Source organism: Carassius gibelio, chromosome B3 (genome assembly GCF_023724105.1).
Source record: "Carassius gibelio isolate Cgi1373 ecotype wild population from Czech Republic chromosome B3, carGib1.2-hapl.c, whole genome shotgun sequence".
Lineage (NCBI taxonomy): Eukaryota > Metazoa > Chordata > Actinopteri > Cypriniformes > Cyprinidae > Carassius > Carassius gibelio.
The window spans coordinates 22,561,777-22,584,674 of NC_068398.1; the positions used below are offsets into that span (position 1 = coordinate 22,561,777).

Genomic DNA, 22,898 nt, shown 5'->3' on the forward strand with positions numbered 1-22,898 from the left:
CAATGATTTTTGTTTAATGTGACACAGCGCGTTTACGTCACCCACAAAGCGGAAGGAGACACAATCATGACGCTCCGGTGATTTCAGCGTCTGCTGTCTCCCTAATAAGGATCTGAACACATGTACAACATCTCCAGAACTGCTCTGGCAGTCACTTCATGAGCATTTGACCATTTGATTTGAGTAAAACTAGCATCACAACAGAACTGTAAAGGTACGTTAACCCGTCAAAATAAAAGTCCGGCTCAAAGACAAGTATTTGCCAGAGATCTATTACTATTGTTCAGCAGAATGTATATATCCTACTACAAAAAAAAGAAAATCAAACATTCTTTTTTTTTAGATTTAATCACACAACATTTCTTCCATGTTTTATTTTTAATAGTAAATCCCCTTTGTTTACCAAAAAGTTAAGTTTGCTTAATTTTCAATAATTAAAAGATGAATTAAATTAATGTTTTATGTTTAATGTGTATCTCAGAAAACTAAGTTGTTCATTTTAAGAGACCCAGTGGTCTTATTTTCTCTTGCATAATTAATATTGCACTTTTATTAAGCAAAAATGCATTTTATCCGATTAATCGATGGAATTTTTGGTAGAATACTCGATTACTAAAATATTCGATAGCTACAGCCCTAATTTAAAGTTATTAATGATCAACTTTGATTTTGTAGTCTAAAAATGATAGATTTCAACTCGTTTTAATTCCACTTAAATTCATTCAAACTGAAATGTATCATCTGGATTCAGAAATTTGATTTGGGATTTAAGAAGCATTATTAGTTGAATTCTGAATGGTGCACAGACCTGCTTTATAAACCCACAGGGATTGCAAAGGTCTTGGGGTGCTGTAGCATGAAAACAAAATATTGTTTTATGAAAGAAAGAGCTAAATTTTGCATGTCCAGCCAAATGCAGAGGGATAAAATGACCCGGTTGGGACCATTTCTCCCACAAGCACAAGGCATCTGTCTCTCCATGGCACACTCTCAGTCTTCACAGAGAAGCGACTGCGTACCTGTAGTCCTGTTCAATATGCAGCACAGCGTTTCTTTTCTTTCTCCAGTCGGAGGTACTGAAAGAGGCATTTTTGAACCTGAGCCAAAAGTATATGTTTTCACCATCTATTTTTCTTTGACAGGCATTATTGCCTATCAGAACCCGATGATTAAAAACAAATGTGGGGTACAGTGTTTGTATTGTTGGTGCAATATGCAACTATCCTCCACAGATGGATCTAATGAGAGCCTATTGACCTTTTCTAGCTCTCAATAAAAGTAGGCTAGCTAAAAACAAATATTGAGATTTAGGCACAGTACGGATAAAAGGCTTGGCACAGAAATGTCATTTTCACCCATCCGCGCTTCACCAGAGGACCAGCATCCTCCCATGCAGAATAAATGCTTTGCCAGTTAAAGTAGTTTATTCTTGGATCTTTTGTTTTGAGTGATCGGAAATGCTCACAATGGATTAGCCCTGTTTTGAGCTGTTTTCTGGGGCAAGTCACATATCTCCCTATGCACTATATTTTACAGAAAGTTTGATGAGAGAAGAAAGAGAGAAAGGAAGAAGGAGGGAGTTGGTGTGGATGAATACAGAGCCATACACAGGAAGCATTACAGTGTGGGTGGGTAGGTTAATCCTCACTACTGGTGGTGATGAATATGAGTTATTGTTGGTAAAGTGACACATACAGTAGTATTGAATATCCTTCCTTATAAAACATACTGAATCATTGCAATCTGAGATTTGTAATGATTCTGTAATCCCAAACAAATGCAGCTCTTTGGAGCTGAACAACTCAAGCAGGGTTTTCTCAAAAGAAATGTACATTTCCTTTCCGTTTTTTGGTTCCCAGTCTATTGAAATCTCAGCTGAATGGTTTTAATTGAGTAAACATTTGTTTGTTGCCAAAATGATGGATTGTTCTTGATGATACTCTCCCTGTTTAATATGCTTACAAATTAGACATGTTAACAGATGTTTGCTTGGCTTACACCTTGCCATAGTTCAGCCTCAGAATTAGCATTTGTTTATCCAACCTTGATTAGGGCGTCTATGCTAGCTCTTTCCTGATTTCTGCAAATTGCTTGAGGGAGCTCACTTAAACATTGGCTAATATGAGATAATTTCATAACACGGTGGAGCTGCGCGAAAAACAAATTACCAGGCTACTAGTCAGTAGTTAAGCAGGGAAACATGTCCTGCATTTCTAAGTTGCTGTAATCTGCTGCATACATTTGAAGTTCTGTTACACCGTGTATCATTAATAATTTTTAACTGGATGCAAGGTCCCGCAAATCAGTCTCTTCATACCACTGCATATCGATGAAATACTGCTAAGAGCAACAATTAATATGGTACATCTCAAGAACTGTAAAAAGTCCTCACGGTTATTGTAGTTGTGGCTAGTGTGTGTTTCATATGATACAGTGACTTTTTGGGGATCAGAAAAAATTCTTCTGTCCTGTCTTTCTTATGTGTTAAAAGTTATTTTTAGGGAACTTTCTATTGAGGTTGATCTTATGTAACCCAAACCATTACAGTCCAACTTGTATTCCAACTTTGATCATATAGCTTCCTAATATCAGTAACAGATACTGTAGGTGAGAGTAACTGAAACTTGGGGTGCACAATATATTAGTTCTATATTGATTATCTGCCAATATTAGTGATTTTTGTTTTAAAATCTATTAAATATTTAATTGCCACAATGATTCAGAATTATTTTGTTGTGTAACATATTTAACCCTTGACCCTTGAAATTGTTTTCTGTGTGTGTGTGTGTGTTTTAAACACACATTGTTATTGGAATTTAATCTTTAAAAAAATCTTTAACATATCTTGATGAATATCCATTTTTTTGTAACATTTAACAGTAAGGTTTAATTTGTTATCATTAACTACATTAGTTAACATGAACTAACAATGAATAGTATTTCTACTGCATTACTAATATTAATGTTATTTTTTGCTTTTACTAATACATTATTAAAATAAAAAAGTAACATAATAAATAAATCCTTTATTTATGTCATAAAGGATTTTAATATTCCTTATTTATAATTCATAATATGAAAATTAGAGGCCATATTAATGCCATGGCATCCTAAATTGAAACATTAAAAACCTTATTGAAACTAGTACAGTATATATATATATGTGTGTGTGTGTGTGTGTGTGTGTGTGTGCTCTTGTTTTTGTGACATATCAGGACACAACTCTGTATAATGACATGGGTATGACACAGGCATTACAATGAGAGGGTGACTTATGAGGAAATAAACCATGCCCCATTTTTCAAAATGCTTAAATTTAGCAGAATTAGTTTTTTTGAGAAAGTAAAAAGCACAAAGTTTCCTGTGAGGGTTAGGGTTAGGTGTAGAGTTGGTGAAGGGCCATAGAATATACAGTTTGTACAGTATAAAACCCATTACGCTTATGGGATGTCCCCACTTTTCAAACGTGTGTTTGTGTTTATGTAAAAAAAAACAAACAAAAAAAAAACATCTAAACTCTTTTGGGAGGCACTCAACTTTAATCAGTGAGGTCAGGAGCCCCCAAACCCCACCGTAATATACATTTGGGCCGCAACCATTCTACACAGCAGTCCCATGCGTATAACATGTCACTCAGTGACTATTCAGCTTACAGTCGGCGGTCTCGTTGTCTCGCAAAACACGCGCACACATGGACACATACGCTCTTCCCCCTGCTTCACTTTGTCACATCAATCTAACGTGATCTGTCCTCTGGGTCATGTCAATCTTCATGTTCTCACCCATATCAGAGATAGGGGGTGGGGGCTGAACACCTCAGGATAGGAATCCAGTGTTATATGGCACATTCAGGAGAGACAGGCTCCAGCTGTCGGGTCTCAGTGGGCTTTTTGCCTGGCCTGGTTAAGAGCCTGCTGCTCAGGAGAGTACAGAGAGCGAGAGAGAGAGAGAGAGGAGATGACTGCACAGCCCCACTGGTCCCAGGTGCAGGATAGAGGAAGAGGAGGAGGAGGGGGAAGAGAGAACGAGGGCGTATGTCTCACTGCGGAGGACAGCCCCTCTATCTGTTGTACTAGCCTTTAGGTCTTTAGATCAACCCATCTCATCCTCTCTGTTTGACTTGGAGGTTTCATTTCTCAAGCCCTTTTCTCATCTCTCTCTCTCTCTCTCTCTGATGTACTCAGAGTGGAGGCTTGTATCGGTGAGTAGCTGTGCTCCTGCAGGGGCCTGGTGTAATTGTCCTGACAGGGTTATGGGAAATTGCACCATGTCAAGCAAAGCTGGTACACACAGTGACATCGGCTGTGTTGCTGACCAGAAATATCAGCTATTGCACCGCATGCTGCGAACTGTAGCTTTGTGGTATTTAGGGTAGATTATATAAGTGTGTGTGTCTGCTAGAGGTGTAAATATTTGTGTTGAAAAGGATTTGATCATGAAGAAAAAAAGTAAATTAATCCGAAAGTAATTTGAATTCAAAAGATCATAATTTATTTGAAAGTATTAATTTACAAGATGCATATATATGTGTGTGTGTTTTAAAAAATAGTCAGTGGATGAATAAAATTGATAAAAAGTAATAGCAAAGACATCATGCCAGATTTACTAAACGCCAAATTAGCGTGAGAGCACATCGCTAATGGGTAGGGAAATTTCTGCGGGTGATTTACTGACAATGCACAAATGAAAGAACACAGACGCAACATCTCATTTACATATCGACCAATGCAATATACCAAAACGCAGTGTAAATTAGCGCAGCCACAAATAAGCAGAGCCGATGTTCATCAGTTGCGGGTGATCTGCTTACAACACAGGTGCAAAATAGTTTAGGACATGCTTTTTTGGGGTATGTTAAATAATGGCGCAGATTACAGTAATTTGATGAGCGGAAATGTTAGTCAATCATATTGCGTTATTATTTAATACTCTCCTCCCATAAAATTTGCATCTGAAAGGGAAACTCCTATCTATCTATCTATCTATCTATCTATCTATCTATCTATCTATCTATCTATCTATCTATCTAGCTCTCATTAGTTTGTTGCTGTCCTTGTCATGTGCTATATTCAGTATGGATATGAGTAAAATAATTCTGTTTAGCAAAAGTTATAACATGACTGTTAGATGTCAATATCATTTTTTTCCTAAATCCCCTGCATTCAGAGAGCTTTCTTTATGAATCTATGATAACGCGTGTATTGTAGCTTTCTACTGGTTCGATGACATGACAGAGAATAGTAATGCAGAGGAACAGGAGAGGAGAGGTAAGGACCAGAGAAAAGAGGAGGAGGAGAGGGGAAGGGCAGTAGGAAGAGAAGAGAGAGAGAAGAAAAAGAGGACACACCTTGGGGTAATTGTGATGCAGTTGAAGATAAGGCACTTCAGGGATTGTGAGAGCTCACAGTGAGATGAAAAGCCACTCCGGACCAAAGGTTGCTTTGAGAAAGGGACATCTGACTGAGGTTTAACCTCTCTCCCTCTCGATTTTACATTACGAGCAGCGTAATCATTTGCTCAGCATTTCCATTTTGTTAATCGCAGACGATAGTGCCAGCTGAGAGGTTTTTTTATGTTTAATGAATTGACCATCGCTGTTATAGATACAGAAATATTATTGTTGCAGAGTCAGTGTTGGAATAAGTGGATTTATTTTCAACCCAAGTTGATGAGTCATACGTGTCTCACTAGAGATCGTCTCCCCGAGCAGGATTTTGGAACAAGAAACCTGAAATAACTGTTAGCTTCTATTGTGGCATATGCTTTTCCACAGTCTCTGTGTCCATTGTAATCTAATATGGGGCTGGTGGCCTTGCTGCAACCACCGGCCAAGCCGTGCGTTTCATTGTCCAAAATTGCCACTGTGGGTTGATAGCCCCTATGGGTCCTAAAAGCGCAAAAACAAAAGCAAACGTGTTGTGTAAGCGGCTGAGAAAGAGCAAAGCAAATGAGCTGTGCTGTTGAAAGGCGCTGCTTCCTAATGCCAGGCAGGCTAATAGAGAGCCTTGCTAATACGTTTCGCCACAAGCCCCCCTTGGCACACTGGCAGGTAACTGCTCGAGAAGGGGGAGGACGGGGGAGAGAGCCAATTAAATTCCTCTTTTTTGAATATTGACCGGCTTGTTATCTGTGCTGAAACCCTGGAGTCAAAATTGCTAACCTCGGCAGCTTTCACAAAATGCTTTTCAACTGCCCAGAATTATGTGTGGAAAAATGCTGAGGACGGCAGGATCAAATGTGCGGTTATAGTTATCAAGCTTAATACCTCCATTTATTCTGGAGACTGTGTGAGCTGCGACAGGTTTTTTTTTTCCCCCTTCTCAGGTCAGTAAAATGGCCTGAGGAGAAGCAGTCACTCATTCAGCGAGGATCTGCTAGGCACAGCGCTGTCACTCAGACGTTGTGAGAGGCGTTTTCCAGCGAGAGTAGTGCAGTTAGCCTCAGTCTCCCATAAGGCCCTGTACTCATCCCATAAAGCGCTGCTCTCCATCAACTGGGGCGCATATTCTTTTCCTAAGTTACAGCATGCCATCATCATCTGTCAAAGTACTGCTGGAAAAGATGGTAACTTGCTCTCTCCGTTGGCCAGTGGTGGCAGTGGAGAATGAAAAAAAGATACACAAGATGTACGGTAAAATGGAAAACACCAGACTGCCCTGCGTAAGTGCGACAAGTTGTTGCCATATGAATATAAATTAATCATATAGGAGCATATGGCAATAACTTTATTTTCAGATCTCAGAAAAGCACTTTTCATATTTCTGTGGCTGTGATATGTCTTGATATTTAAGTAATGTGGTTTTTTTTTCCATTCTGTGCCAGTGTGACATTTGTTATTATCTGAAGTGTTAAATTAAAAATATATGTATATAAATATTGCTTACTTGGATTTAATTGGTTTTGTTGAAATGAAGCTTCTGTTATATTTAAAAGAGTCTATTACAATAAAAATAAATAACCTAGACAATGCTAGCCACACTGCTTTCAGGCTTGTTGATGATTAGCAAGTTTAAAAGAACAGCATTTGCTTGTAGGCTTAATAGAAATCCTTATATTTATAAATGTCTTTAATGTCTTTTTAAAATAGTTAAGTTAATGCATCCTTGCAGAATAAAAACAGTCCGGTAGGTCTAACTCAATCTGACCTAATGACATCATCACATGGCACAGCTGATTGGATCTCTCCTGTATTGGTAGCCAATGAGCTCACTGCTTAGCATTTAAATATGTGTCTAGGGAAGTAAGGCTTAGGGAAGGAAGAAGGGCTTACAATAGCAGTTGCAGCTTACTTCAGAAACCATCCACCTTCCCCAGATCCACTTGTATAGATCTGCTACAAGGTGATCTATTCCGCCAATACCAAAAACATGAACATTGTCATGAACATTCCCATGCCAGTCCCTCTAAAAGTTGTCATGACAGAAAAGTACTGTATTATTAAAAAACATTGTCGAACATAGAAACACGTAGGATACGTAGGGACGGATTTACTAACAGCTACCACAACCATCTTTTGGCGTTAAAATAGTACTGTCAGGATTTACTAAAGACGTACAGTGAAGAATTAGCTCTGAAAAGGGGTGGACACAGTTCTCTTTGCACCTGACCTTATTGAATATGCATTTGTGGGAGTTTCCCTTTCAGATAAAAAACTGTGGGAGGAGAGTATTAAAATGAATCACGTAATGTGATTTACTAACGTTTCCACTCAAGAAATTAATGGTATTTTTCACAATTATTGAAGGGCCAAAAAATAATGTCTGAAAGCAGGCACTAATTTTAGCTGCTCTTGGTGGATTGTGCTGGTCATTATGGAGATGATCTGGCTGCATCAGTGTTCTTTAATGTGCGCATAATCAGTAAGTCACATGCAAAAAAATTCACTTCCACTGGCGCTTTTATTGAATTGTGCTCTAACGCTAAATCTCTGTTTAAAGTTATTAATTTAAAAACTGCAATATTCACATTGTTGTTTAATTTTATTTCAATCACAAAATCACTATTATATCGTGAATATTCTCTATATTGAATAGCTCTAGTTTCAGTGTAACAAACATGATTGGAAAGTCTTCATGAATGTGCTGTTTTTCGCAAAGAAAATCTCTCAATCGCTGGCAGTTGGTCTAAGTGCTTGTGTAGGGTTTAATTTAATTAAAGTGCTTCATAATTTAGGCAGGACAGAATGGACAGAAGGCTGAGTCTTGGAAAGGCTGAGACACTCAACAACCCCCCTTTCCCTTGCCGAGTCCGGTCTGAAGGGAAATGCCAGCACTTGACCATATAAAATAAAGATTCATTGCCGCAGAAGCTGTAAACGTAAGCGAGCAAATTAGATTAATCAAAGTGTCACCAGTGTCAAACCAAACAAATAGCAGAGGGATTTAAGTCAAATATGATGTCTGAATATGTGTGCATGTACTGGGGCCTCGGCTTGTTGCATGGGGATTTATGACAGGGAGTTGTCGGTCTGTTGGAAATAACCTTTATGCTCCAGACAAACTGGGGAATGCCCTTGGAAAGCCTTAAGGCCAAACAAATCCAGATTTATCATTCAGTCGCCCCAACAGCAACTGTCCATGGTGCTGATGGAGACCTGACAATGATAGCATCCATGATGCACAGAGTGAAAAACGCCATTTTTTTCGACCATTGTTCTGTCTGTGGTGAAGCATTATGTCATAGTCACAGCTAGAAGGATTTGTAGGAATGGTTTTTGTTTTAAGCAGTGAGTCTATTAATCTGTTCATCTTCTTTTTCCTTTTTACTGTATAGAAGTTTTAGTGGACAACAGTTAAACAAAACAGTGCAAGCTAACACTAATACATTTTGATCACACTCTACTTGAAGTGAGCTTACTGTATATGATGCTGATTAATATAATATTTTAAAGTTATTTATAGTCATCACATATTTTCAAAAATAATTGTAACCACAGGTATTGATACATTATACTCACCAGTTATATGGTTAACTAAATACCTAAACTTTATGCAGGACTCAATTTTTATTTGACATTATTTGAACAAAAATGTATATTCATTCAGAGCACACATGTTCTAATGCTAATAATGTCTAAAATCCTTTAGGTATATATATTAAAAGGTAGGTAGACCTTTAGGTATATATTAAAACAATATTGATGAGAAAAGGAAAAAACATTGGCTGCTCTAGAATTGGGCATTAAAAGAAAAAGTACGGCTGATTTTATTTGTTTTTTTATTTGTTAAGTTTCACAATATTGAACTTCACTGTTTACTGCTAATAACTGTCTTTTTAGAGCTGCTCTTGCTGTAGCTAAAAATGGAAAAGTATGCATATATCATGCATGCGATAAATTGACATAAATATTTCTCTATAAACATCCTGCAAGCTCTGACAGGCCATGTGTGTTATCACCCCTGATGTAACTCGTTGCTAATCATGTGTTTAAATGTGTAATCATGACATCATAATTATCCATCATAATTATTGTTACAATAATTCATGAACACAGCTGATCATAAGGCTTATTTTTGTGAAACGTGAGATCGACCTGCCTGATTTGTCTCATGAATTTCCAGGAAGGTAATTTCTCTTCCGTTCACATTCGGTGTATTTTTGAAACAAGGTCCAACTCTTGCGTGCTTCATTGAGTGAAAAGCTATTTGTAGAATTGCCGGAATGATTGAACCTCTCCAGGCGTCTCCAAAGCACAAGCAGCTAAGAGGTGGATTTAAATGACTTCTCTCAACATCCATCATCTTTTTTTATTTATTTAATGTATAATCTATGGCCCATTTCACCACCCGTCACTCTGTCTTCAGATGCCTCGATGTCCCGACTCTTATGGGCAGACCGGAAATGTTGGCGAAATGGAGCGGGGTTCAGCTGCCTTTTAATGTGTTTGATGAGAGGGGTGAGATGTAAATGACTCCTGTGGGAATATGCTTGTTTATTTCACTCAAATATGAGACCATGCTGAAGTAAATGAAACATGGCTGAGGGACATCAATCAGAGGAAGGGGCTGTTTATACAGTAATTACATTCATGGATTAATGAAAGGAATCTCTCTTTCGCACACACACACACACACACAGTCTTTCACTCTCCCGCACCCTTCACTCTCCCTTTTTTTTTTTTTTTTTTGCCGTGTGTGTCCGGGTGTTTGACAAATAATGTGTCTCTCCTAGTTTTGGTTTCTCCCTTAATTTTCATATTTTGATTCTTCGCTCTAAGTGATTGTCCTCGGTTTGAAGAATATTAACCCACAGCCAATTGAACATGTTTTAAAAGCTCAGAAGTCACTAATGCAAAAGTACCCCCACAGATCAAATGTCTTTTCTATAATGGAAAAATATTTCATTCAAATTGTGCCAAACTCTGTGGTAAAATATGACCAGGAATGAATGTGGTCTTAGTTACTAAGTCATCATTAGGCCATTCAGACACACTACAGGAATTAACTTTTAGGGAAATTGAAGGCTTGAGTGTGTAATTATTAAAGCACTTTCTCCTATTGGGTTTAACATGTCAAGACAGCTATAAGAAATCCAGACTGATTCCTCATGAAAAGTGGGAACTGTTTGTCTCTGTGATGTTTTCAAAACAATGCTCAGTTTGTTTAAGTATTCTGACCAGCCCAACACGGCAACAGAGGCTCAACAAATGGACTGAGTGTGAAGGCGGGGCTATCTTTTTAGTCAACCAATGACAGACGGGGGAGAGTTTAGGAAACCTGTTTGAATACGTTCAGTATTTTCCTCACAGACCTAATAATCTCTTTGAAAAGGTTTTAATTTCAATGGCACAAGATCACCAGAAAAACAAAAAAGGAAAGAAAATGTATGCCGTAAATCATTATTAAATCCCTCTGAGGTAAAATCACTATCAGTATTCAGACTGCAAACCGAGGGGAATGTCTCGGGCATCAGGAACATTAGAGCTCTTATTATAATCATAAACCAATAATGAAGGAATATGTAAAAGATCGGCACAGGAGAGATATTCCACGGAAAGGGTAGCATCCCAACGGAAGAAAACAAATGGCACCCTTCACTCCAGAGAAGGAATGGCTCTAGTTAAGATTGATTGCTTTGGCGTCTCGGCAGTGAGGCAAAGAAAAAAAATAGGGAGCGAGAGAGGAGGAGGGAGGGAGGATGGTTGGAGGACTGACCCTGTAAACCTGCTGATTTCAGCAGTCTTGTTCAAGGGGCTGAAGTCTCATATATTGCCTCGGCTGGCTGTGATTTGTCTGGAGCCCACTGTCGATTTGTGAGGACTGACACGGGACATGCCACCTCTGTAAAATACCCGAAACAAAGAGCGTTTCTTCACGACTGGCGAAATCTCTGTGTTATTTCCCATGCTGCAGCAAAAAAAATGACTTTTTGGGCTGGGACGGACCCCAAGGCCTTCTTATGTCAAGGAAGCTTTCCTTTAATGCTAGAGGACTGTTGACACATGAACAGTCCACGAGGACACGTTTTAAAAGCGTGTCCTGAATGAGCTCGCTTTGAATGGGAGCGCGCTACAATTGAGGAGAGAAAATGGAGGTCGGAGTCGGTCCTAGAATCATTACTGTTCTTTTAGTGGCACTCTTCTGAGACACCTCTTAAACCTGTTAGTGACACTTCAAGCTCGATTCTCCAATCAACTTTGAAAGCAGCCGTTTTAGCATATTCTCTTGTTCTTTGTGAATCGAAAATCAACAGCGTTATCGAAGCCGGCGCCTCTTTCTTCGGTCTCCTTCGCTACTGACGTGCCTCAGTCACACCGCAGGACTGCAGTTGTGAATCAATACGATTCCTTAACCTGTCACACTCCCAGCATTGTCACAATACCAGTTTTATGAGGGTGATTTAGGCGTGTGCAGAGTCAATCAATCACGGAGAGGGGGCCATGCTAAATGATCATTTGATGTGGTGAAGGATGGCGATGCAGGGAGATTGCTATGCCGGCTCCATACCTCAGCAGTAAGAAGGTGGGAGACACTGAGAACGAGCGGAGTCGAGACAAGGCTTCCTGTTGGTGCCTGGGATTTAGGCCCACGCTAAAACCCATTTCACCTAAAAGTTTAAATTATGTATTTATTTACTTATTTTTATGTTTTCTCACAGTATGTACACTCAGAAAAAAAAATACAAATCCAATCATTGCACCATTAAAGGGATGTTTTTTCACCTATTTACCCCTAAAGGCTTCATAGATGTACCTTAAGGGTGCATATTACTATTCTAAGGTATTAATACGCATCTTTTAGGGGTAGATACATTACAAAATTGTCCTATTAATGGTGGTAGACCAGTGACAAGAGTACAGTTTTGCCCTTTTTTTTGGTCTAAAAGTATACAGGACCTTTTTTCCTCATGAAAACTGTACCTTTTAAGTATCGCTTTTATAGTCCTGGGATGATAGCTTTGGGTGAGTAACAGATTGAAATTTAAGTTGTTATGTACTGACAATCCCCAGAGAGCTGTTCTCATATTCAAATGAATCGAAACAGAGTCAGGTTAAGTGATTCATTGGTGACTTGGATGAACTGGTTCATTGAAAATATCAGGCTCAAAAGGGTGATTTAACATTTACAAATGTGATATCTTTTGAACACGCCAGTAAAAGGTAGGAGTGGTTTCTAAGATTTTCAGTGAATATTGGCTTTTCAAAAACGAAATTTCAATCTGTTCATCATACAAAAACACAAAATAACAATTCTACAGAAGGCTTACATGTAATCTTTAAGTCATATGGATCACTTGAATTCATTTCGAAGCTCAAATGCTCCAGTTCCCATTTATTATATTTATTGCATGGGAAAAAAGTATCCACCACATTCTATAAAATAAAGTCCTTTTGTGCTCCACAGAAAATTTTGAAATGACATGAAGGTGAGTAAATGATAAGCGCATTTTCATTTTCGGGTGAACTATCCCTTTAAAGGCACCGGTTTCTCCACGTCTGTTCTGCAGTGTAATAGATGTGGTGAGGAGCTTGAAGATTATCGGATTGTAAATACTCCTCAAAGCGGCAGGGTGGAGAGAGGAGGGTGGAGGCGCTCCCCGCAGCCTCGGCCCAGACAATGCAGTCAATTAAAATGAGATTGTGTGTGTGAGCGGAACGCACTGCAGAGAGAGAGTGTGTGTCGGTAATGCAGTGGGGGAGAGTGCATGTGCATTACGTGCCTGGCTCAGATCAGTTAAGTGATATTTGGGGGATTCTCCATCATGGCAGGCAGACCAGCGGGCTGATGGCTTCAGCAGTTGGAGCGGGCTAAATTGAAGTGTCAGGTGGCAAGAATTGTATTTTATTTTCTAATATGCTCAGCTGTTAGCTGTGGAAATGTTTTTTAAGGGCGGATGCGTACAAAAGGGATTGAAACCAGCGCAGCGGTCTTATCATGTAAGACGGTATTTCTCAAATTTACGGCGGAGATCGTCCGCCCCATCCCCACGACGCTTAAAGGGTTGCCGATGATTAATTAGGGGGAATCGGAAAGGCCACGCTTTTATTGAAGGTTTTAAAAACGTAACACTGTCATAAGAGGCATGAATGATTTTATTTCCTCCGTTTCCATTATACAGCCAAGCTAGCACAGGAACCGTGTTTTTTTTTTTCTTCCCCTCGCGCATTAAATGAAAAATTGCTTTCATCCTGCAGATATCAATAATGTGCTGCCGGGGTCTACTAGAACAGCTATTAGATTACATTAGTGGAAACTGTGGTACAAAAGCCATGTTTACCATTAAACCGTAAAAGATGGGGAAACTCTTGCGTTAATTCCTTTATTGCCTATTTACCTTTAATTGTGCTTGAGAGGAAGGAGAGAAATGAGCAGAGGGGCTGAAAGAGGTGGAGAGATGGCATAAGAGGGCAGTTTAGTACTGTATCATTTGCAAATAACATTAAATCCAGGGCTGACAGAATTTTTCCATTTCTGTAATGGAGGGTCTGAGAGCGCAGAATTGTTTTCACGTTGACCCCGGCCAATTGTTTGGTAATGTTGGGCTGTCAGCCACATTTCTTGACACCTTGACATCATCTGCATGCTTTTAGCCGGGAAATGAGTCAGTGTGAAGCACGGAGGGAGGTGGGTGGTGTTCATTTAAAAAAAGAAAAAGAAAAAAACAAGACCATCATCAGCAAATTGGGAAGCAAGTTCTTTTCTTTTCTCTCTCCAGCCATCCTCCCTGCCCACCCCCTGGTGCCCCCACCCTCCAACCAAAAAAAGGGGGGAAAAAAGTCCAAGTGGCTTGCTCTGATAAGTAGGTTAAGCTCCTATCTGTTAATTAGGCTATTCCAGATGTGACTAATTTACCAGCCATGGGCATACAATATGCTAAACAGCAGGGAATTAAAGCAATGGAGAGGGACGCTTCCCATGTGCATTCTCTCTGATAGGACAAGTCATTTCAAAGCTTCAAAACCAACACAAGTTGCTATTTTAATCATTGCTCACCCTATCTGTTCCCACATAATAGTGCCTGCTCGAAATTAAAACATTAAAGGAAATCCAGATAATTGTCATTATCTCTAAAGTCCAAATCCTTGCCGGTTGCCGGAGCTGTCTGAAAATGCAAATTTGATTATTATTCAATTATCACACTCTGAAGATGAGATAGATATGTTTGGGTGTGTATATATGTGGACGGATGGACATCCTGCTGGAACGCGAGGAGGTCTATGTCCTGTTCCATGCGTCAAAACCTGTGTAATTTTTTCGGGCCCCAGCAGATGCTGCCAAAGTGCATTGTTTGTAGAGCCAGGGAGTCGAGCATATGCCAGAGTTCTGCACTCGTTTTTCATCCTTGTGATTAAATTATCAGCAGTTAAAAGGATCAAACTAATGAAATTATTCATTTGAGATGTTGAGATCAGACGGTAGTGTAGGTAGGTCAATGGCATATACGAGTGTCCATGATAAAGAAAAGGAAAAATCTAAGTTCATGTTTGTTCTTTACAGTAAAAACAAAACAAAAACTTTTATACATTTTAAAGAAAATATGTTATTTAATAATATCACTTTCTTGAACCTTGAATACATGGAAGTATGGACAGTTTTTTTTTACTAATATCAGCTATTTTTACATAAAATCCAGAATTTCTGATGTTTTCTTTCATTTTGTGGGAGCATATAATGTTTTACATCGTTGTATAACCATGCACTCTCAAATTAGAGTCTTCTCTATCATATACCTTAGTTTACTATTTATAATGTTATTATTAAAATATATTATTATTATTATTATTACAATATTGTTTAAAGAAATAATAATAAATTATTATATCAAATGTATGTCTTTCTTTTTAAGAATTTCTTTCTTTAAATATGTTTTCTTCTTTGTGATAACAGAATTTTACTTGATGTCCACCCAACAAAATATTTTACTTAATTTTAATTCATGAAGAAAAAAACATGTTAAGCATAGAAGAGATGCATTCAGGTCATTTTATATACGTTATGAACTGCCATTTTTGAATGTATTTTTGAATCAATTCATATATAAAAAATGAATAAAGAAGATAGAAATGCTAGTTCTGGTGAATTCAAGGTATAATTGAATGAGTTTATGTGTTCACTGTAAACCAAACCATGACATGTCCCGATTATTCTGCACAGAAGGACTTTGGATGCCCCGGGCCTAATGTAGCGCTCCTGAGGGCCGTCTCTCTGATTCTTCTGAATGAAGCGTCTTAATTGCAGGCGTCATGTCTGTGCTGTTCAACACTAAGCACTAGGCTACTACATTCGGCAGAAGCATTTGCATGTTTCCTGGCACATACGAAGCATCTTACGGCGGCAAATCTCGACTCCTTTCATTTAAAGCCCAACTCCACACTCGTCTGATAGAAGTGGGTTAACGTGATCCCTTCGGTCATATTGCAGTTGCTTGGAAGAAGAAAGTCCCAGAGTGCCTCACATAATCTGTTTTTCCCTGACTCTCACGCTCTCTCTCCGCTCAATCATATATCTCCTGCATCCTTTCCTTAATTAATGCATCACAGAAATACATGAATAAGCAACTTGCTGGTAATAAGTGTCCCTCTGCACAGCACAGATCTCGTTTCTTTGTGGTTCCTTTTTAAAAGAGTGCTACTGATCTTGGCTGTTAGACGGTCTGGCCTATTATGGAGATGTGTGAATGGCCAGCAGGCATGTCTTACTGGAATTCAGAGTGTGTAATTCTGCTGTAGTCTCAGAACTTGCCAAGCAATCACTCCAGTGAAATTGATAAGATTCAATTTATTTATATGAAGCATTCTGGAGCATTTTTTGGAGCATATCATACAAAGAGTTACTGGAATATAGGACATCTGAAACATATTGCAGTTAAAGCTGCACTACAGCTGTAGCAAATATACTACAGGAACTGTACTGCTCTTGTGGAGTCAAAGGTTTGAATCTTGCCAGTCATTTCCCAGTAATGTACTACTGCTAAGCTTAGGGTGACCATACATCCTCCTTTTCCCAAGATATGTTCTGGCCGGGATCTCAAAGTTGCCTAAATGCCCAGGTTTCGGCTTTGTTTTCCTACCGACTTGCTGTCTACAGTCCAATATTCATGTGTAGTTGTATTGCCCTGACTGTTCTCTGTAGATCCCGCCTCCTCGCATGCCATGATTGGTCGATTATACAATGTCAGCACACTATTGGTCAAACTGCTTTTCAGACATAACCTTAAGCACATTTGAAATTAAAGTAAGCCAAAATAGATAGATAGATAGATAGATAGATAGATAGATAGATAGATAGATAGATAGATAGATAGATAGATAGATAGATAGATAGATACTGTATATACAAAAAATGTTATGATTACTTTGTAAAATTAAAGCATACCTTTCTTCATTCATGTTCTTAGCATAATTTACTGGATGATACAGGTGCAAGTCATTATAGTGATGACTGCAACAACAAAACCCCCTCAAAAACCACAACCACACACACACTTTTTCTTTTTAGCTACTTTTTAACATTTTATTTTGTTAATCATTTTTTATATTGTTAAATGTTGATCAAATCTGTGTGAAAGAGTTTGAAAAGATGAAAGAAGACTGTGTTGACATTATTCAAGGATAAAACATGAAAAGATTTCGAGGACAGGGCACAATCGGCAAAAATGTTACTCTGTATACTGGATATTTGTTGAACTTTCATTTTGTTGCTAGGTTTGTTGGGATCAGTGGCGGAGCAGTTGGGTCAAGTGAATCTGGAGTCTCGGGGACTTGGCGAGTTTATTAATGTCTCTAGGCACAACCTCCTGACCCTGTCAAATCAAATCTTCTGTGTGCTGATCCACATCCTCAGAAAGAACGGCCTCAGATGATAGATTTTGAGTGAACTGCAACCCCTTCAAAATGACATGTACCAAAGTGCTCTCATTGCTCAAAAGCCCGTTAACCCCCATCGCCTTTTTTGACACAAAAGCAAGAGACCTAGAATGCCATTGTGTTTTTGTCCACTTCCCAATATATAAAAGCCATTTGTTTATAAAAAACATTAGCCCACATTCTCAGATCGTGTCCACAGGCGAAACAGCCCGTGTCTTTTATTGCAGTGAATCGGGTCGCTCACCTTTCGGCTCTTTTGGCCAGTGTATGGCTTGGAGGAGCGTCGTTTTTGCTTTGTATTCAGCTGGGCTTTTATTTTTTTCAGTGTGTGATGAACCCTACTCAACAGTGTGTTAACTGAAATGGGAAGTGACAGATTCACTAAGGGATAATCTTCCTGCCAAAGACACAGATATTACTCCTTGCTTGCACATTATAGTATGGCCCAGCAGGTAGAACCGCGAGACCCGTAACAATACACCAGTTTTTATTGATTTTTGTCAAAATAATTTGACCGAAATGTGCTTCGGTGTTATTAAATGGTGCAGGTCAGTTTAGTATTTGCACATTTTGTCTAGTATTATGTTGTAGGGAATACCTCGCAAACTCGCAAAAGATAAATATAGACTGTACATTAGCTCCTCAAGGCTACATTTAATTGAAATTCTGCAAAATGCAACATTTATTATATGTGACCCTGGAGCATGTATGGTCTTAATGAGCACGGGTAAATTTGTACCAATAGCCAAAAATACATGGTGTAGGTCATAATTACAGATTTTTCTTTTATGCCAAAAATCATTAGGATATTAAGTAAAGATCATGTTCCATGGAAATATTTTGTAAATATATCAAAACTTAATTTTTGATTAGTAATATGCATTGCTAAGAACTTAATTTGGACAATTTTAAAGTTGATTTTCTCAATATTTTGAGTTTTTTTTGAACCCTCATATTCCAGATTTTCAAATAGTTGTATCTCGACCAAATATTGTCCATTCCTAACAAACCATACATCAATGGAAAATGATTAGTTTTGGGTCCAGGGTTACATATAAAAATTCAGCAAAAAAATAATATTGTGAAATGTTATCACAATTTAACATAACTTTTTTCTCTTTAAATATATTTTACAATGATTATGTAATTTTGTATGCAGTCATTTGTTCTGAAAGCTTCATTTTAAACACCAGTTACTCCAGTTTTCAATGTTATATGATCCTTCAGAAATCATTCTAATATGCTGATTTGAATAGTTGTGTGTTTAATATTTTTTGTGGAAACCATAATGCATTTATTTATTTATTTGTTTGGATTCTTGCATGAATAGAGGGTTCAAAAGCATTTATTAAAAATCTCGTTTGATACATTTAGTGCATCCTTTTTTAAATTAATGAAGTAATTATTTATATATTTAAAAAAAACTTGATACTATAACTATTTGTGTGTACATACAAGGATGTATTTAGCGTTATGATTGTGAAGGAGATAAGAAAAGGGTGGTTTTTAGAGGGTTGTACTGAGGTAGGACTAGATGAAGGAGCTTGTGTGATGCTCTGTGAGGTGTGAGGAGCCAGGGGTGGGCGTAATAAGAGGGGGAGGGGCCAGGCCATTAAATAAAGTGTTCATTGCTGGCTTTAATTAAATGGTGAATGTGATCTGAGTGGAGCAGGAGATTGGATTGTATGACATATCTCTAGTCACCACTGAGAGCTCACATCAGCTGTGTCAAAGATATCGGGAATGTTGCATAAAGTCAATTACAGCTCCAACAGTGAACAGATAGAAGAGAAGAAAAACACTCCCAAATGCTGTCATTTGAGAGCGTTTTCAGACACGTTTATGATAAACTACATTGAAGGGGGTTTTGGGAGCAACGCAGGTGGACGTGGAGCAATTTGGATGTCTTCAGGTTGATGGTGACCTAAGGCTGTCGAAAAGAGCCGTGCAGGAAAGCCTTGTGATTGGGAGCTGAGATTAGTCCTGGTAATGTTTGTGTAGTGCTCACCGCAATAGATTGATAGATACTTCAGGTGCTCAAGGTCACAACTTCACCCTCAAATTATTTCAACCAGGACTTGAGGAGCCCTTCAGCACCGTGGCCGCTGCTCCCGAGGCCCTCTCGAGTCTGAACTCAACGAGGCAGCGGGGAATTCTCAATATGCTCGTATAATCAGCGCAATTAAAACGGCTACACTTTGGCATGAGATAATGCTGAGGAAATCCTCTTTGTGTGCGTCTGCCATTTTGTCGGTACAGTCTGTTCAGACCAGTGGTCTGTTGAATATTGCCTCAGCGAGAAGGATGTTAGATGTCGATTTCCTCAGGGAAAGTGCTTAAAATGTATGAGCCGAGCTCTGGCCATTGTTTATTTTGTTTGTCACTGAATTACTTGATATGGTTGTCACAAATATGAATGTCACGGAAGCGGATAAACAGCTTTTCAGGATCAGATCGAAAATTGTGATTAAACTTCAAAAAATAAGCCATTTTTTTGTTTTATTTATTTTCAGATATTTTTCACCGCGGATAAAAAATTGCAGGTCATACATCTAAGTTTTGACAGTATAATTGATTTTCTATTGATGTAGTACCCAGCTGCTCTTATCCTTAATTCTATCACAGAATTTAATGACAGAAAATAAAAGCGAGGGGATCTCTGAAAAAGAGCAGACGGGAGGACAAGAGAACCATCAGCCATCGCCCAGAGCTGTCCTTGTGAAACAACACTTATGGATGATCTTTTCCCTCTGCTTAATCTACAAATATTTCATGAATATTGATGGGATCTGGACATGTTTTCCAGCATTGTTTTTTTTTTTATATATATATATAGCTAATTCCCAAGCCTCGTCTGGCTTTGTTTCTTATCAGGCTATGCAGTGTACATAAAGGCGCATTTAACCTGCGATTAATCTCAGGCACTCAAGTGCTGAGCATTTATAATATGATAGAAAGTTCTGGATGAGCTTCAAGCCAGGTTTGGATAAAGGCCTCGCATGCGCCGCGGCTGAATGAGACAATCTTTTTCAATGGGCTCCCATTGCTCGCTTTTGCTCTCCAAGCCCCCTCCTTCCCCACGTTGAGCGGCGAGGATTCAACGGATTGAATGTTTGTTGATTTCCCTCTGAAATCAAGAAGTAGATTAGTTTGAATTGGTGGGGAATGAGGTGAGAAGGCTAGGTGGCTCGCTTTCGCCGGAGCCCATTTCCCATTTCCTGTATGTACGCGCTGGAGGTGTGAGAGAGAGGGCAATGGTAATTACCGTCTGTTTCTCTGGCGCAGTTATGCCACTGATACACATCCACACTCCCATTATCCCGCAGATCAGCCAAGCAGTTTGTGTTTGCGTTCGGAGAGTATCAGATTCCAGATCTGGCCCAAGACGTTACAGGGAGCTAGAGACAGAGATGTCACATCTCAACCTCCCTTTCATACTTTGCATTAGCTTCTAGTCCATCTTGTTCATGGTGCCTTCTTTATTTTTCACAAACGTCGAATAATGAATATTATAACAAAGGGAAATGTGGCAGCTTTTCGCCGCCCTGACTGAAGTGCTTAATTAGCTGATTACAACGAGCCAGGATTGGCCTCTCACCGCTCACATTCGGTCTGCGATTTCACATGACGGTCCCCTTGCCACATCCAACTGACTGTTCATAGCCCCCCTGCAGTGGCCACTTTCTGAGCCAAAATGTGAAATTACTGTGGCACATTCAGCCATTGAAATGAGCAGCCCCAACCTGGATTAAACCAATCTGCACACAAGCTAATAAACCCTTCACTTCTATGAGTGTGGTGGGATAGCTCTTAGTGCACTTTGAAATGACTCTTTGAATACGCTAAGGATAGGTCCAATTGGACAGCTAGTTGACCAGCTAGTTTTTTGGGGACGGTACCTATACAAATATTAGGGAGTAAAAAATATATATATACATCGGCCGATATTCTTTGTGCATTTTATAGTACAGTACATTCTGTTTATGTATATTAAGTATTTATAAGTGTTTGATCACCACATTTGAATGATTATTGCAAAAAAATGTGTTTATGTATATATATTCGTTTATGTATATACTGTATTCTATACATAGTACCAGTCAAATGTTTGGACAGACGAATGGGAGTGTCCAAACATTTGACTGGTACTATATATAGATTATATTTATAACAAAATATTTTAGTTTGTCTTGTTTTGTTTTTTTGTTTTGTTTTTCATTTGATCAGATAATATTTTAAGATGTCATATGGTCAAGTTTCAACATTCCCCTCAGATGTTACAATGTACTCCACCTACAGGGCATGTTGTCACATGTAACTTCCATTTTTTTAGGGTAAAACAAAAACATATATACTTTAATTATGAAACAAAGCGACTGATTTGTAGTAGTCAAGTGTAAAATTACTGTGGATAAAAAAATATTCAGAACCCCATTTGGATTTACACAAACTGAGAAAGTCAAAAAGACCAAATTCAGGGGTTCCCTTTAGCTCAAGAAGCTCTAATTTGGTGTGGATTCACCGCACCGTTACGGAGATATGGACATTCAAAGTTTCAATGGTTTTCCATAGACTTAAGCTTTAAAAGCGTTTCATCCAGGTTGCCAGTAGCAAACAATGGAGTGCGCTGCTAATAATATTGGCAAAACGATATATCGGTCGGCCTCTAGTTACAACACTGCTACTACAGCAGTTCACATGTAAATTGAAATTGGTTATTGTGCTTAACTGTTTTTTAAAATATTTATTTAATTATTTATTTATTTAGTGTGTGTATGGGTTTTGCATCACAAGTTTTGTATTTTTACGATATTGTTTTAAGTAACTTTTAAAAAACCCTCATAGTGTTCCTATCTTTTATGACTTTCTTCTGTAGAGCACATTTTTAACTTTATTTTGAAATATGTTTCAATTTCTTTCTTTTTTTTCCCATATGAATGAGAGTTAAAGGTGTTTTGTTTGTACCCCAACATTCTTCAAAATATCTTTATATTTTAAAAGTAGTTTTTCACACCTGTAAAATAAAGTGATCATAAGAGTAACATTTGCGAAGCCACTGTCTCAACGGCCATCGCGCTGGCGGACACAGCACGGTTGCGTGCGGGAGCGAAATAAGCCTTTCCTCTGCATCAGCTTTTTCGCTCTCGCAGACTGTAACACAAAACCACATTTAGAGCATCAGATTTTGTGGGGCCGATGTGCAGCCTCAATAATTGATGAGCTTGGCTGAGTGTGGAGGTTTGGAGACTCGCTTCGCTTTACTGCAGCACCAGAGAAAAAGAGAGAGGTGAAAGTGTTAGATATTCTCTCACATGATGTAGGTTGTTATGCTGTACCACCCACACTTTAGAACAAGTGAGCTGTGAAATGTATTCATTGTAACATGGAAAATGGATGCAAGGAATTGCCTGTAATGTCTGACAGCGAGGGCACCCAGCCAACATCACCTGCATTATTTCACTTGTGTGTGTGTGTTTGTGTGTGTGAGTGCGTGATTTTACTCTCTCTTTTTTATATATTATTATAGGTTTGGGAAATAGGCAGCAATTTCATTATGATGTGATTTGGGAAGAAATTGCCCACCATTGAGTGA

At 38.6% G+C, this 22,898-nt stretch overlaps 1 protein-coding gene across 5 annotated transcripts in view; it reads left to right on the plus strand.

The window, feature by feature from the left end:
• The window catches only part of rbfox1 (RNA binding fox-1 homolog 1), a 257,241-nt gene that overhangs the window by 159,448 nt on the left and 74,895 nt on the right, over positions 1-22,898 (plus strand). The gene's annotated exons all lie outside the window — the stretch shown is intronic.